The 14,847-nt window shown below is 41.8% G+C and overlaps 1 pseudogene; it reads right to left on the bottom strand.

The window, feature by feature from the left end:
* LOC110485133 overlaps nt 1–14,847 on the bottom strand; it is a 99,924-nt pseudogene that overhangs the window by 74,615 nt on the left and 10,462 nt on the right.

Below are 14,847 nucleotides of genomic sequence, written 5' to 3'. Positions count from 1 at the left end.
AAAAAAAGCCAGACTACGATGTGCAACTGCACATGGGGACAAATATCATACTTTTTGGAGAAATGTCCTCTGGTCTGATGAAACAAAAACTGTTTGGTCATAATGACCATTGTTATGTTTGAAGGAAAAGGGGGAGGCTTGCAAGCCGAAGAACACCATCCCAACCATGAAGCACGGGGATGGCAGCATCATGTTGTGGGGGTGCTTTGCTGCAGGAGTGAGTGGTGCACTTCACAAAATAGATGGCATCATGAGGTAGGAAAATTATGTGGATATATTGAAGCAACATCTCAAGACATCCGTCAAGAAGTTAAAGCTTGGTTGCAAATGGGTCTTCCAAATGGACAATGACCTCAAGCATACTTCCAAAGTTGTGGCAAAATGGCTTAAGGACAATAAAATCAAGGTATTGGAGTGAACATTACAAAGCCCTGACCTTAATCATATAGAAGATTTGTGGGCATAACTGAAAAAGTGTGTGCGAGCAAGGAGGCCTAAAAACCTGACTCAGTTACACCAGCTCTGTCAGGAGGAATGGGCCGAAATTCACCCAACTTATTGTGGGAAGCTTGTGGAAGGCTACCCAAAACGTTTGACCCAAGTTAAACAATTTAAAGGCAATGCTACCAAATACTAATTGAGTGTATGAAAACTTCTGACCAACTGGGAATGTGATGAAATAAATAAAGGCTGAAATAAATCATTCTCTCTACTATTATTCTGACATTTCACATTCTTAAAATAAAGTGGTGATCCTAACTGACCTAAAACAGGGAATTTTTACTAGGATTAAATGTCAGGAATTGTGAAAAACTGAGTTTAAAGTATTTGGCTAAGGTGTATGTGAACTTCCAACTTCAACTGTATGTATATATTCTTATTCCATTCCTTTACTTAGATTTATGTGTTTTAGATATTTGTTGTGGAATTGTTAGATTACATGTTAAATATCGCTGCACTGTCAGAACTAGAAGCACAAGCATTTCGCTACACTCGCAATAACATCTGTTAACCATGTGTATGTCACCAATACAATTTGATTTGATTTAAAGGCAGACATTTAGCCGGCAGATTCAAAGGTTAATCAAAATTGGTTTAGGATTAGGGTTTAGTTTAGGAGGGGTGAGTTAAGTTAGATAATAGGTGTTGATCCACCTATCCCGGCTTTTCAGATTTCTGATCGTCAAGGGCCACTGGCAAAGGGCAGAGAACAAGACTCCATAGCTCTCAAGAGAACATAATTTCAGTAACCCTGAACCAAGAAAATCACACAAAGTACTTGATTAGGTTCTGGGGGGAGAAGTGTTAGATTATAAACTGGAAAGTCTTTGGTGGCTTCATACCCCTCTCTGAAAGTCTCAGGGGCCAAAATGTCACCTCCCCGTCCCGAAATTCAAAGGATGCCAGCCCTGCGATAGTGTGATTCCACGATATAACCAGTGACTCAAACCCAGTGAACTGGAACTATGTTCCTCGCTAGTCATCGCATGCCAGTCTGTTGATAGACGCCACAATAACATTTATGTTACGTAGTCTGTCCACGAGTGATTAAAGCAAATCAGCCTACAGCAAATGCCACTGCAAACACACACTCTGCAACATTCCACGACCAACATTACCCAACCTTCCACCGCAGTCATGGTGGCAAAGAAGAGGAAAAGCAGCAGCAGACGACAGATCGTGAAACCTTTACTCTGACTGGCCCACACCTATTTCTGCACCGACTTCTCTAAGAACTCCAACCCCCACTCCTTCCAACCTTCCCCTGCAGGCTGCCCATGGCTCTTTTCCCACAGACCCCAACCGCTCCAACGCCACTCAGCCAAGGCAACACAGGTGCAAGGTACAGATGGAGGCAAAATCATTACCCACTGCCGTCACAGGGGTAAAGGGGTAGGCCATGAAACCTTTACTAACACCTGTCTAAAAACTCCAACCTCTACTCCTTCTGCCAACCTTCCCCCTGCAGGCTGCCCCCCCGCCCCAATTGGGAACGCTGACCCAACTCTCCTCCGTCCCAGTGACATGTACTCAGTCTAGCTCAGGCAGCACAGGTGCAGGGCACAGCAGGGCATTTGGCTGCCATCTCAGGTAATTACAGCCGGAGAAAATAAATCACAACATAGGCCAACGCAACACGAGCCCCAGGGGCCACAGGGTTCGCACCGACTGTAGAGGAGAATCTGGAGCAACCTTTTCTTTGCACCAAGGCAGAATTTATTTCACTGCATTTCGAGAAAAGGAGAGAGATAAAACATGTATCTATGTTCACGGCAATATGTATCCGTGTTGCTTTTGGATGACGTCAGTTATAGCGGTTTTGTCGTGTTTAATAGGTCATGTAATTACTGTCATTGTTCGTAAGAACAACAGATGGGAAAATTATCCAGAAATGCAGAGAGACATGCTATCTGTGTCTGATCAATCTAGTCCTGAATGTCAAAACTCAAACATCAGAGACATGTCATTTAATGTGAAAATGGAGCAACTAATAACCCTGACGTTATGGACTTTCCTGAAATGCAATCCATAGAAATGTCCTTTGGAGGAAATATGTTTATCATCTATTTCACATCTGTCTCCAAATGGATTATGGAGAAATAAGTCACATTTTGTTCCCTTTTCACGCAGAATTACCCTATTTTCCTTCTGCATGCCTGCTCATAGCAGTGCTGTGGAATTCCACACACTTCCTGGTCTGAGTGAAATAATACCTACCATTGATCCAGCAGCTTTGTTTACAAAGGGAGTATGACAGATAGGGGTGGCTAATGTTAACTTTTCATGGTGAGGAAAGAGAAGACCTCTTTTGAACTTGTACTCACAGTGGAGAGAAGGCATCCATGCAGTATTTAACGTGTTAAAGGGATAGATCACCCAAATTAAAAAGTGGAATGCATCGACTTGCATTGTACTTGTCCCTTAAATGCTAAGAAGTTAGCACTTGGAGACAGTTGCCAGGTAAACAAAACCAAAGCAAGACACCTTGTCCATAGACTGCTTACAAGGTAAGGAAACCAATAGATCATTTAGTAATTTGGGTGAACTAACCCTTTAACGTTTTCCTGAGTCAAGTAAAACCGAGGTATGGTTTTGGGTAGCAACCATAAAAAAAATACCAAGTAGACTCACATCTGAAATATGTAACCCATAAAAATGTAAACCAAAATACTGCCAACGATTTTTAATGTTGTTTTGATATAATCCAGCCGAGTTAGTGTACTTATGACAGACACTCAGAATGACATATTTCTAATATAATAAAACATGTCACTTAGTAGATGCTTTATATCCAAAGCAACATATAGTTTAGTAAATGCATGTGATCACTGGAGGAATTGAACCGGCGATATTGATGTTGCTAGTGCAATGTCTTCCAACTTCAAGGCTTGATGAACTACTCTCTAAAATCCAACCCTAGGCAACAGTGACTAGGGCTGGTTTCAATGAAGGACTCCTTTGGCAACTTAGATAAGAAAAAATTATAATAATTCCAGGGTGGGTTCTCTTCAGACAAACAATTTCCCAACAAATCATGAGTCAGACATGCCAGAACTTCGCAATTCGAAACTTAAGATTGCAGGCAAAACCTTTGCAGTGGTTTTAGTGAAGGTAGCTGAAGCAAACTAGCCACTTGTGAAATGCACTCACTGATCTCCATCTTGCTAGCTACTATTTTGTATTTTATTCAAGCAGATAAAATAGTGACGTAGGCAGTGACGTAGTTACTCTATACCTAAAGAGTCCATCATTGAAACCATACCCTAAATCACTGTTGCTTAGGGTTGGGTTTTCAGGACTACTGAAGAACAGGTCCGTTAAGAGCTCAGGGGGAGCATATTTTGGTCATATTACTTCCTACCTTTACGAAAATACCTAATCTTTTGTGCGTCTGTGTCGAACTAAGCAACCGTGTTAACAGTCATTGATCAACAAGTAATTTTGCATGCCAAACAACCCGGACATTATCAGTAGCCTAGTCAAACTGTGCGCTGCTTCGCACGCTGACCAAGAGATAGGCCGCGCATCACCTTCAGCATTAAAAAAATTGTAAAAAGGCTTGCTCATTATTAGGCGTTATTAGTTGAGTGACGACCAACGTAATTTGCTAGGTTATTGTAATCAAATGCGCTGTTGAAAGTTATGCAAGGAATAAAGTAGCCTAAGCTACTGCCTGAGAAATGTCTCTCACCTAGCTATAGTCTACCTGCTGATAAGGGCTTAATCTACATTCCATTTTTGATTGTTCAGGTTTACCATCAGCAATAGTTTTGGTAGTTTTGCTTTAAACATTCGGTGTATATGGTCATTTATTTAGATATACAGGGTAAAGTTTATAATTTCAGAACGAGGACAGAAAACCTCCAGAAGGTCTGAACCATTCGATTTTGAGATGGGGCATGGAACCCAAAGTTGTGCTATATGTTCATTGGCTATGTCAGATTTATTTTAAAGATAAAAATGTATTACATTACTAGCTCAAACACTCTGAATCTGCAAAAATGACAAATTAATTAGTGGGTGATGTCAATTTCAGATCAAAAAGCAAACATTGCCCCCCTTATCTGATAGTGGGGTGGTGGTAGATGCCCTGTTTCCATTATGGCTCAGTACAGGTGCCTACACATACCATACACATGTATATAATTCTTACACACAGACAGACAGACGGGGAGAGAGGTCAGCTCAGACAGATCCAGCTCAGAGGCCTTGCACCGGAGTTCCATCAGCAGCGGTTTTGAATTTACAATGGAAAATGAATGGGTTTATGCAACAAATGTTTGTGCGCTGAATCGTTTTGTACCGAATTGCTTTGATTCGTTCATCTAATCAAACCGCATTGCACCAAATTAATTCAAACTAAAATGTATCGTTCCTGTATCGTATCAGAGGCCAATAGATACGTTTTGAATTGTCTTGTAAGGGAAAGATGCACATCCTTACTGCTAACTATAGCCAGAAAGACACAAAAGGGGTAGATGGGGGGCCCAAAGGGTGCTAAGAAAGAAATGGGGTAGAAGAGCGGGCCCAAAGGGTGCTAAGACAGAAATGGGGTAGATGGGAGGCCCAAAGGGTGCTAAGACAGAAATGGGGTAGATGGGAGGCCCAAAGGGTGCTAAGACAGAAATGGGGTAGATGGGAGGCCCAAAGGGTGCTAAGACAGAAATGGGGTAGATGGGAGGCCCAAAGGGTGCTAAAACAGAAATGGGGTAGATGGGGGGGCCCAAAGGGTACTAAGACAGAAAAAAAGGAGGCCTTTAATTATTCTCAGCATTTGACTCCTGAATAGGGTGTTTTAGATGATTCCCGGATGTGGATACAAGTTCATACAAAGTGCCTGTGAACGACAGTCTAGTGTGATTTCAGTGTCTGACCATTAACTCCATTCTGTAATGTTAGAAAAATGTATTCATTATTTAAAAGCTTCTTTATAATGCCTACATAGAGATGTCATAAGCATGTCATTCAAGCACAAAATAAGGAGATGGGTTTAGGGTCTGGTTATGTGACATCATTTATCAACTTATGTAATGTCAATTAAGTAGTGCTTTTGTAGCAAGGCATTGTGACAACACATTTAAACAAAGTGTTAGGCTATTTTAAAGCAGTTGTGACATAAGAATTTATGAACAGCTCATATACCTCTTATGAATGTGTTATGAAGGCCTTATGTACATACCCTTCAAATAAAGCACTGCCGGCGATTTATCAGAGCCAGAGGTGTTCAACGTCAGGGTTGTGAGCCCCGGTTGGTCCGCATGGGGAGATTCCAATCTCGGCGCTGTAATAGCGGAACAGGAAGGGACAATGGCCCAGTTGTGGGACTCGGGTAAATAATTGATGAAAAATTCTAAGTGTGAAAGGATTGGGTGACAACATTTTTGAGGGTTCGTTGAGGAAAAAAACATTGGCGCCGTCTTGTGTTTCGCAACAGGCTTTTTATACAAAGACAGTTAATTGATACTGTAAAATAGATGCTTTGTATTGACACATGAAAAGGATGGCCTCACTGTCTCCTAGCTAAGGGTAGACTTTTGATTTTAATCTCATACCATGAGAAAGACATGCCAAGAGATATATATGCCTACTGAGAGATGAATGGCGAGGGATAGAGAGAAAAGAGAGAGACCTCAACAAACTGAATACAGTGCCTTGCAAAAGTATTCGGCCCCCTTGAACTTTGCGACCTTTTGCCACATTTCAGGCTTCAAACATAAAGATATAAAACTGTATTTTTTTGTGAAGAATCAACAACAAGTGGGACACAATCATGAAGTGGAACGACATTTATTGGATATTTCAAACTTTTTTAACAAATCAAAAACTGAAAATTGGGCGTGCAAAATTATTCAGTCCCTTTACTTTCAGTGCAGCAAACTCTCTCCAGAAGTTCAGTGAGGATCTCTGAATGATCCAATGTTGACCTAAATGACTAATGATGATAAATACAATCCACCTGTCTGTAATCAAGTCTCCGTATAAATGCACCTGCACTGTGATAGTCTCAGAGGTCCGTTAAAAGCGCAGAGAGCATCATGAAGAACAAGGAACACACCAGGCAGGTCCGAGATACTGTTGTGAAGAAGTTTAAAGCCGGATTTGGATACAAAAAGATTTCCCAAGCTTTAAACATCCCAAGGAGCACTGTGCAAGCGTTAATATTGAAATGGAAGGAGTATCAGACCACTGCAAATCTACCAAGACCTGGCCTTCCCGCTAAACTTTCAGCTCATACAAGGAGAAGACTGATCAGAGATGCAGCCAAGAGGCCCATGATCACTCTGGATGAACTGCAGAGATCTACAGCTGAGGTGGGAGACTCTGTCCATAGGACAACAATCAGTCGTATATTGCACAAATCTGGCCTTTATGGAAGAGTGGCAAGAAGAAAGCCATTTCTTAAAGACATCCATTAAAAGTGTCGTTTAAAGTTTGCCACAAGCCACCTGGGAGACACACCAAACATGTGGAAGAAGGTGCTCTGGTCAGATGAAACCAAAATTGAACTTTTTGGCAACAATGCAAAACGTTATGTTTGGCGTAAAAGCAACACAGCTGAACACACCATCCCCACTCTCAAACATGGTGGTGGCAGCATCATGGTTTGGGCCTGCTTTTCTTCAGCAGGGACAGGGAAGATGGTTAAAATTGACAGGAAGATGGATGGAGCCAAATACAGGACCATTCTGGAAGAAAACCTGATGGAGTCTGCAAAAGACCTGAGACTGGGATGGAGATTTGTCTTCCAACAAGACAATGATCCAAAACATAAAGCAAAATCTACAATGGAATGGTTCAAAAATAAACATATCCAGGTGTTAGAATGGCCAAGTCAAAGTCCAGACCTGAATCCAATCGAGAATCTGTGGAAAGAACTGAAAACTGCTCTTCACAAATGCTCTCCATCCAACCTCACTGAGCTCGAGCTGTTTTGCAAGGAGGAATGGGAAAACATTTCAGTCTCTCGATATGCAAAACTGATAGAGACATACCCCAAGCGACATACAGCTGTAATCGCAGCAAAAGGTGGCGCTACAAAGTATTAACTTAAGGGGCTGAATAATTTTGCACGCCCAATTTTTCAGTTTTTGATTTGTTAAAAAAGTTTGAAATATCCAATAAATATCGTTCCACTTCATGATTGTGTCCCACTTGTTGTTGATTCTTCACAAAAAAATACAGTTTTATATCTTTATGTTTGAAGCCTGAAATGTGGCAAAAGGTCGCAAAGTTCAAGGGGGCCGAATACTTTCGCAAGGCACTGTATGTAACAGTTTAGTATCTAATAGGCTAGGAAGAGGAGAAGAGAGAACGGGAGAGGCAGAGAAAGAGAGAAACAGAAAGAGAGAGAGTAGTACGTGCTGTGAAGAAGGCAGGCCAACAAGGCTCAAGACAAGAGGATTAGTAAGCTAAAGTGTTAATCACCTTAACCAAATTAAACGCATCCCTCCATAGCCGTGCCTCCGGATGGCTTAAATGGACTGAGATGACTGGATGCCAAGTAGGCTCTTCACTACACTCTCTACACAATGGCTGCTGCTGGACCACATTCAGTCAATGTCTATTCAAAGTTCGGCCCCAAACTTCAAAGAGTTCCGGTTGAGCTGAACTTGGGGTGTATTCAGTGCACACCGTAGCAAAATGTTTCGCAACGATAGTTTCTATTGGACAAATTCAGGCAGGTCCCTCCTTGTTTCATTTGTTTTCTTCTGTTTGGTTTCTAGTGAATACACCCCTGAAAGTTAAGGTCGCTGATGAAATGCAGGAAAATCCAATGGCCCAGTTGGAATACTTCAAAATGCATCCTTCCCTCCCTTTCTTGAAATAATCACAGATCGGAATTGGTTGGATGAGTGAAAATAATGGGGTGGTAAACTTGCTTTCATCTATCCAATCACTTATAGATCTGTTGATTACCTCAAGGAAACAAGGAAGGATGCATTTAAGTATTCTAACAAGGCCATTGAGTTTGAAGGAGGCCTAGCTCTGTCTGAGGAGATCTGCTTACACAATCCATTTCGCAGTTAACCACTACAGCCCTTAGAAAGAGAATGGACAAATTCCACTCAAACCAGGGCTGCGATGCAAATATGCAGCATCACCATATTTCCTTCAGACCCGCACTCTTCCTCTCACTATATCTCTTGTCCACGTTCTCTCACTCTTTTTCTCTATTTATCTATCTGCCTCCCTCGCCCTCCTCCCCTCAATTTTTCCTCTTTCCATCCCAACTCCACACTGACACACTCCCTCCCCGGACAATAGGGCTTCCTCAGATTGTTGAAATCAATACAAAACCATTTTCTCGACGCATAGAAGCCGCAGAACTATCAAAACAACCCAATCTAAGCCTGACATACTGTCCAAACAGGCAGTTCAGCAATTTAAAAGGAGTGGGAGGATGGTTTCCCCACTCTGGTCAGTCTCAATGGAGGAAAGGAGAGAGCAGGGACAGTGAGAGGCAGACCCTCTGCTGCTCGCTCCCTCCCTCCCTCCCTCCCTCCCGTTGAGACTGACCAATAGATGTAGGTACAGTACCATCAGTCTAGTAAAATAAAAAAGCTGTGCCTCGCAAGTGATACAACAACAGCTCCATTTTGTTATCAAAGCTTGAGTTTTGAATTATAATAAAAAAGAACAATATTGTCAGGCCAAGCACATGGCCAATAGGCCGTGTTAATACAGTATATGGCCTACTGCACAAACTTCAGTCCTACCGAACTGTTTTTATTCATGTTGCATAGGCTTAAATTTTAAGTTATGTTCACCAACGTTTTCTATAGACAGTACAAGCCTATGGGAAATAATAATTTTGGCCGTGATGGATGTCACCATTTCTGTATAGAGCAAGTTTTACAAGGTGTTTGTGGGGGCTGCATGTTGTGGTAATTTGGCCATTCTGTGGCTCCGGGGGAGTTACCTATACAGCTTGCCAGGTGCGGGCGCAACTGAAATGCCACGCTTCGGCCATGGATCCGGATCTGCCGGCATTTCGGGGAAGCCTGAGAGCCATGCTTTCTTTGGAGGGTGGAAGTTTATTTTTTGATTTTAGGATCAATGTCGCCACAGTCTCTTCTCGTTGAAGAGGCAGCTGCTAACAGCTAGCTATCCTTGTCCTCTTTTTCTTTTTTTGAATCAATTTGTGACCATTTCTTTGTGGTTGGAAAAATAAGAGAGATAGATTTTGTGTATTGCCATATATCGAATTCATAGCTAAGTTGGTCACTGGTATGGACTAGTAAATATCCTAAACCTAGCCAGCTAGACAGTGATAGCCACAAGCTAAATCCGGGGAGAGTTGGAGGAGAGAATTCACTTGGTTTCATCAAGCTGCTAGCTTGCTAATGTTCACTTAAACACATATTTCCACATATAATTGATATGTTGAAGAAGAATCCTCACAGCCGTTTCCCATATTAAAAAGTGAAGTGCCACTTACAGCTTACAGTAGGCTACAGGCAACATGTTCCTCTACCATGTGACTCACAGAAAGTACTAATCTTGCATTGGGGCATTCCAGCATCCGTCGTGGCTTTTATACGCAGGAAGCATAAGCTGTACAATTGTAAACTAACAACTTATGTTAGAAATTAAATTAAAGTTAGAACTCATGTATATTTGTTAATATACAGAACCAACTACATAAATATATGTTAGGGTCAGTCCATTGTCAACTACATGGACTTGGTGTTCATTACAATAACAGTTAACACTTACTATCATGACCATGCTATAACACTCATGTCAAAGTCATAAGAATGTCATAGTAGAGAGACACAGCTATAAGTAGGGCTGGACGATATACCGTATTTTACCATATACCGGTATTGCTGCATGGAACAGTTAGGGTTTTTCACTTTACCTTATATAACTGAATTTGAAAGTTGGTATGTTAAATGTGATACGCCGTGTGTAACATCCATTTTTATAGTTTACACCGCTACTTTGGTCATCCCTGTCCGCACTCTCCGTGCCACTTTCCACACAGACTTAGCCCCTCCCCATGTCACTCAAGGAGCGCATTTGTAGCCTCCTGGGTGGCGCAGTGGTTAAGTCAGCTGTGCCACCAGAGACTCTGGGTTCGTGCCCAGGCTCTGTCGTAACCGTCCGCACAATTGGCCTAGCGTCGTCCGGGTTAGGGAGGGTTTGGTCGGTAGGGAAATTCTTGTCTCATCGCGCACCAGCGACTCCTGTGGCGGGCCGGGCGCAGTGCGCGCTAACCAAGGTTGCCAGGTGCACGGTGTTTCCTCCGACAAATTGGTGCGGCTGGCTTCCAGCGACCTGGTTGGGTTGTGTATCGGAGGACGCATGACTTTCAAACTTAGTCTCTCCCGAGCCCGTACGGGAGTTGTAGCGATGAGACAAGATAGTAGCTACTAAAAAACAATTGGATACCACGAAATTGGGGAAAAAAAGTGGTAAAATTAAAAATAATTGTTGCTTGACCACGAGACCCTTGCGTTCCGTCTGCATGGTCAATGTAGCACATGCAGGACAACAATGTTGTTTACACTTCATCAACAAGCTAATTCATCCTGATACCAGTGCTGGTGTAGGCCTAAATCAGCATGTTGTTTGTGTAACAGTATCTCCTAAATCAAAGAGGAATAGGTGATGCATGAATATGTTGGCTAGATGAAGAAACATTTAATGTAGCCAAAGATTGTAGGAAACACTGACCATCACTTTCTTATTTTCTTATTTTATTTTTATATTCTAACTATAGAATTAGAATAAACATGTAAAGTGTTGGTCCCATGTTTCATGAGCTGAAATAAAAGATCCCAGAAATGTTTCATACACACTTCCATACACACTAAAAGCTTATTTCTCTCAAATGTTTTGCACAAATTAGTTTACATCACTGTTAGTGAGCATTTCTCCTTTTCCAATATAATCTATCCACCTGACAGGTGTGGCATATCAATAAGCTGATTACACAGGTGCACCTTGTGTTGGGGACAATAAAAGGCCACTAAAATGTGCAGTCGTGTCACCACAACCCAATGCCACAGATGTCTCAAATTGAGGGAGCGTGCAATTGCAATGCTGACTGCAGGAGTGCCCACCAGAGCTGTTTCCAGATAATTAAATGTTCATTTCTCTAACATAAGCCATCTTCAGTGTTGTTTTTTCAGTACGTTCAATTGGCCTCACAACCACAGACCATGTGTAACCACGCCAGCCCAGGACCTCCACATGCAGCTTTTTCACCTGCATGATAGTCTCAGACCAGCCACCCGGACAGCTGATGAAACTGTGGGTTTGCACAACCGAAGAATTTCTGCACAAACTGTCTCAGGCTCATCTGCGTGCTCACCAGGGTCTTGATCGGACTGCAGTTTGGTTGGCATCATAACCGACTTTAGGTGGCAAATTCTCACCTTTGATGACCACTGACACGCTGGAGAAGTGTGCTCTTGACGGATTAATCCCCGTTTCAACTGTACCATGCAGATGACGGACAGTGTGTATGGCGTCGTGTGAGAGAGCGGTTTGATGATGTTAACATTGTGAACAGGGGTTATGGTATGGGCAGGCATAAGCTACAGACAACAAACACAATTGCATTTTATTGATGGCAATTTTAATGCACAGAGATACGGTGATGAGATACTGAGGCCCATTATCGTGCCATTCATCTGTCGCCATCATCTAATTTTTTTGCATAATAATGCACGGCCCAATGACGCAAGGATCTGAACACAATTCCTGGAAGCTGAATAAGTCCCAGTTCTTCCATGGCCTGCATACTCACCAGACATGTCACCCATTGAGCATGTTTGGGGTGCTATGGATCGACGTGTACGAGTGTTTTCCAGTTTCCGCCAATATCCAGCAACTTTGCACAGCCATTGAAGAGGAGAGGGAGAACATTCCACAGTCCACAATTAACAGCCTGATCAACTCTATGCGAAGGAGATGTGTCGCACTGCATGAGGCAAACGGTGGTCACATCAGATACTGACTGGTTTTCCGATCCACACACCTACTTTTTTTGTGTTTTTATCTGTGACCAACAGATGCATTATCTGTATTCCCAGTCATGTGAAATCCATAGATTAGGGCCTAATTTATTTATTTCAATAGACTGATTTCCTTAAATGAACTGTAACTCAAAAAAAATATTTGAAATTGATCTAAATCGCAAGTCAAATCGCAATTGTAACATTTTGTTAATAATAAGGCCTAGTGTTTTGGCCCAATTCATGCAGCCCTATGTGGTAGTGTGGAAATTATCTCAAATGAGTGCAGGAAATGCAGAAATTGATTGAAATGTAGGGAATTCTTTATGGTTGAAGTTGAGTTGAACTGTATAAAACAATCAGAATTAAGAAAGACCCATTGAAATCACTTAGAATATATGTGTTGCCACCCTAGGGTCACACACTACTCAAAGCAAATTTGGAACTTTTATTAATCAAAAACAAAAATACCGTCCAAATGTTTTAAAATAGGTGATATGATATTTTGGCCATATCGCCAAGCTTATACTGAGTAGAGCTACTAATTATAAGCCATTTGTTAGCAAACAACTGCTATGGTGTCCATTACAATATTTCTTTATTTTTTTATTTCACCTTTATTTAACCAGGTAGGCAAGTTGAGAACAAGTTCTCATTTACAATTGCGACCTGGCCAAGATAAAGCAAAGCAGTTTGACACATACAACGACACAGAGTTACACATGGAGTAAAACAAACATACAGTCAATAATACAGTATAAACAAGTCTATAGACGATGTGAGTAAATGAGGTGAGATATGGGAGGTAAAGGCAAAAAAAAGGCCATGGTGGCAAAGTAAATACAATATATCAAGTAAAACACTGGAATGGTAGATTTGCAATGGAAGAATGTGCAAAGTAGAAATAAAAATAATGGGGTGCAAAGGAGCAAAATTAATTAATTAAATACAGTAGGGAAAGAGGTAGTTGTTTGGGCTAAATTATAGGTGGGCTATGTACAGGTGCAGTAATCTGTGAGCTGCTCTGACAGTTGGTGCTTAAAGCTAGTGAGGGAGATAAGTGTTTCCAGTTTCAGAGATTTTTGTAGTTCGTTCCAGTCATTGGCAGCAGAGAACTGGAAGGAGAGGCAGCCAAAGAAAGAATTGGTTTTGGGGGTGACTACTGTGATAGTCTCAGAGGTCCGTTAAAAGCGCAGAGAGCATCATGAAGATCAAGGAACACACCAGGCAGGTCCGAGATACTGTTGTGAAGAAGTTTAAAGCCGGATTTGGATACAAAAAGATTTCCCAAGCTTTAAACATCCCAAGGAGCACTGTGCAAGCGATAATATTGAAATGGAAGGAGTATCAGACCACTGCCAATCTACCAAGACCTGGCCGTCCCTCTAAACTTTCAGCTTATACAAGGAGAAGACTGATCAGAGATGCAGCCAAGAGGCCCATGATCACTCTGGATGAACTGCAGAGATCTACAGCTGAGGTGGGAGACTCTGTCCATGGGACAACAATCAGTCGTATATTGCACAAATCTGGCCTTTATGGAAGAGTGGCAAGAAGAAAGCCATTTCTTAAAGATATCCATAAAAAGTGTTGTTTAAAGTTTGCCACAAGCCACCTGGGAGACACACCAAACATGTGGAAGAAGGTGCTCTGGTCAGATGAAAACTTTTTGGCAACAATGCAAAACGTTATGTTTGGCGTAAAAGCAACACAGCTGAACACACCATCCCCACTGTCAAACATGGTGGTGGCGGCATCATGGTTTGGGCCTGCTTTTCTTCAGCAGGGACAGGGAAGATGGTTAAAATTGATGGGAAGATGGATGGAGCCAAATACAGGACCATTCTGGAAGAAAACCTGATGGAGTCTGCAAAAGACCTGAGACTGGGACGGAGATTTGTCTTCCAACAAGACAATGATCCAAAACACAAAGCAAAATCTACAATGGAATGGTTCAAAAATAAACATATCCAAGTGTTAGAATGGCCAAGTCAAAGTCCAGACCTGAATCCAATCGAGAATCTGTGGAAAGAACTGAAAACTGCTGTTCACAAATGCTCTCCATCCAACCTCACTGAGCTCGAGCTGTTTTGCAAGGAGAAATGGGAAAAAATGTCAGTCTCTCGATGTGCAAAACTGATAGAGACATACCCCAAGCGACTTACAGCTGTAATCGCAGCAAAAGGTGGCGCTACAAAGTATTAACTTAAGGGGGCTGAATAATTTTGCACGCCCAATTTTTCAGTTTTTGATTTGTTAAAAAAGTTTGAAATATCCAATAAATGTCGTTCCACTTCATGATTGTGTCCCACTTGTTGTTGATTCTTCACAAAAAAATACAGTTTTATATCTTTATGTTTGAAGCCTGAATGTGGCAAAA

Source organism: Oncorhynchus mykiss, chromosome 13, assembly GCF_013265735.2.
Source record: "Oncorhynchus mykiss isolate Arlee chromosome 13, USDA_OmykA_1.1, whole genome shotgun sequence".
Lineage (NCBI taxonomy): Eukaryota > Metazoa > Chordata > Actinopteri > Salmoniformes > Salmonidae > Oncorhynchus > Oncorhynchus mykiss.
Note: the sequence above shows the minus strand (reverse complement) of the source record. Positions and strands in the feature narration are given on the sequence as shown.